The sequence below is a fragment of the Etheostoma cragini genome, chromosome 12 (assembly GCF_013103735.1).
Source record: "Etheostoma cragini isolate CJK2018 chromosome 12, CSU_Ecrag_1.0, whole genome shotgun sequence".
NCBI lineage: Eukaryota > Metazoa > Chordata > Actinopteri > Perciformes > Percidae > Etheostoma > Etheostoma cragini.
Genome location: NC_048418.1, coordinates 963,491 through 966,832, shown reverse-complemented (window position 1 = coordinate 966,832; position 3,342 = coordinate 963,491).

Below are 3,342 nucleotides of genomic sequence, written 5' to 3'. Positions count from 1 at the left end.
GGGTCTGAGAAGAGGATGGGGTCTGAGAAGAGGGGGATGGGTTCTGAGAAGAAGAGGTTGGGGTCTGAGATCAAGACGTTGGGGTCTGAGAAGAGGGGGATGGGATCAGAGAAGAGGAGGATGGGGTCTGAGAAGAGGAGGATGGGGTCTGAGAAGAGGAGGATGTCTGATAGTCATACTGTCATGCATAAGACCTGTTTTTCTTTCCTGGACTCGGTCTTGACTCTGACTCAAACCTTTTTGGACTCGGAATGGAATCCATCCTTTTTTGTGGCAATTTGGTTAAAAAGTGCCGTAATTCAGATATAGATGTTGGTAAAGGGGTCCGATTTGACCCGAGGACAACAGGGGGGTAAAGAAAGCTCTTCAAATGTGGGACCTGCTGATTCTGGTCTTCATTTAGCATCAGTGACAAGTTATTTTTGTTCCTAGTGAAGCACAGGAAGATGCACGTGCACAATAAACTTATATAGATGCTTATTTTGTGGTGTAGTCTCAGTTTTTAGTTCTTCAATCCAGGGCTGTAGTACTCGAGTCCGGTCTTGGACTCAAGTCATTTTTTCTGTGGTCTTGGACTTGTCTCGGACTCGCTGGTATTTGGACTCTGACTTGTCTCGGTCACGGCTACCGGTCTTGCCAGATATGGCTTTTGGTCTGGACCGAGTCCAGGTGTCTTTATTATATTAGTGGAGGGTCTTATATTATTGGACTCGGTCTTGTCTTGGACTCAAACCACTTTGGACTCGGTCATGTCTTGGAATCGACTAGTCCTGGTCTTGGAATTGTCTTTGACTCGACTAAGGTGGTCTTGACTACAGCCCTGCTTCAATCTCACTGTTGCACTTTACCCCGGATTGTGATGCCCTGGTAACGGGGCAGGTTGTAACAATCCTTGCATTTTACATCAAATGATGAATTCTGTAATATAGTTGGAGAAGTTGTACACGCTGATGTTTGTGATGCTTGTAGTAGACACATGAGGGTACGTTGTGTTAAAATTTCGGTGTCCTACCACAAGTATTGTGTAGGTTATAGGAGCTGATGTTACAACCCCCCCCGGTCTCCCATATATACCCAGTACTCAGCGGGGGTCGTCGTCCTCGTTAGCGTCCAGACATCAGAACACTCACCGGGCCGCTATGTGCTGCTAACAGCTGCTGGAGGTCCCTGACTCACTTCTATTCTGGGACCACAGCATTCATCCTCCCTGCCAGAGAGAGAGGTGGAGAGGGAGAGAGAGAGAAAGGGGGAGAGAGAGAGAGGGAGGGAGAGAGAGAGAGGGAGGGAGAGAGAGAAAGGGAAAGAGAGTAAGAGACAGAGAGAGAGAAAGAGAGAGAGAAAGAGAGAGAGCGAAAGGGAAACCGAGGGTTTAAATCATTGTTTCTAGCGGCGGCGCCCTCTAGCCACGCCCCCTCTAGCCACGCCCCCTCTAGCCGCAGCGCCCTCTAGTGGGCGTAGTAGTTCTGACGGGAACAGAGCGGGAACTTGACAGAGTTTTCTTTCCTGAGCTGTTAGCTGTGAAGCTAACAGAGGCCCATGCAGGCCCATGCAGGCCCAGGATGGCCCATGCAGGTCCGTGATGGCCCATGCAGGCCCGTGCTGGCCTATACAGGCCCATCATGGCCCATGCAGGCCCATCATGGCCCATACAGGCCCAGGCAGGTCCCAGGCAGGCCCATGATGGCCCATGCAGGCCCATGATGGACCATTCTGGGACACAGACCTACGCCCTAGCCTGATGCACGATGCACCTGTCAGATACTACGCCTTGCGGTTTGGTCTCTCCGTCCCGAGGTCTGGTCTCTTCGTCCTGCGTGCAGAGCAGACAGTCTTAGTGTTGAGTTTCCTCGTGACTGATGTGCTCTAGGTTATTCTGAGGCCTCCGTTCGTGTCCTAATATAGAGCTTCAGCTGCCGTCATTTACCCAGGATGCAACAGGCGGCTGGTTAGAGACGCTCGTCGCCACAGGCTGAATAAATGAAGGCCGGGGCAGTAATAGGAAAAAGATAAATGTCTGCTGGTTTATATCTGGAGCCTCTCTCTCTTTCTCTCTCTCTCTCTCTGCTATTGACAACCCCAGACATTAGAGGACAGTGTTCAATTTATATGTTATTTATTTTGGGTGGGGGGGGGGCAGTAGGGAGTTGTGACGGGAACCGGAGGGTCGCTGGTTCAAGTCCCCGTACGGACCAAAGTACAAAGTTTTGATTGGTAGTTGGAGAGATGCCAGTTTACCTCCTGGGCACATATATATATATATATGTATATATATATATATATATATATATATATATATATATATATATATATATACACACATATATATATACATATAGACACATAATGTCCTGCATGTGTTGCAGGGGAAGAGTTTAGAAATGTTTGGAATAATATTTTTAAATTAAAGATTATTAAATATAATTTGTACACAACAGTATGACGCGTTCTGAGTTCTTTTAATCGTACCTAGGTAAAAATACGTGTACTTTACTTTTCTTTCTTTTCTGCTAAAAAGGTAAGACGAGTCCAAGACCAGGACTAGTCGAGACCGTGTCAAGGCCGAGACCGAAAAAAGGAAATCCTCTTCCAGACCACTACCTGTTCATAATGTATGTGATGTGAGAGGCCGTCTATCATCTACCTAAAGATGAAAATTTTGCTTTATTATTTGAAATAATACAAAAAGCAAGCACAGAGTAGCACTATAGGATCAAGTTAGGCTGTATTATTAATAATTTGGTTTTAATTATTTCCCCATGCCTGGCGGGACGGTCATTTGTGTCTGAATGTTTCTTGATGGCTGATTTAAAGCAGACCCTCCTCCGGGACCTGTTCCGCCTGCTGCGCCCTACAGGTGCCTTTGGATGTGAAAGCTAATTAATCCTAATTAAACCGCGGCCACCTGCAACAATCCCACTCGTTAATCAGGGAGGAGTCATCGGAGCACGTCCAGACACAGAGAGTGACACAACTATTACACCGGCGGGGAATGGGGGTCGAGTTATGTATTAATAACGTCGAGAGAGAGAGAGAAGAAGACAAGATGGAGAGAGAGAGAGAAAAGACACTTTAACACTCTCGTCTCTCCATGGAGGACAGTTGGTAAAGAACCCACATTCTGCTCATCTTCAGGTTCATGACTGTATTTTGAGGTTGGACCAGAACAGGTTTCCATGGTTTCATTTTCTAAAAAAAACATATTTTTGTTGTACTGCACATTGCTGCTGATACTGTTTTCACCCTGTGTGTTTAGGTCTCTGTTTCATCTCCAGAGTGAGACATCTCTCTAGTTTTATTTCCAGAGTGAGACATCTCACTAGTTTTATCTCCAGAGTGAGACAT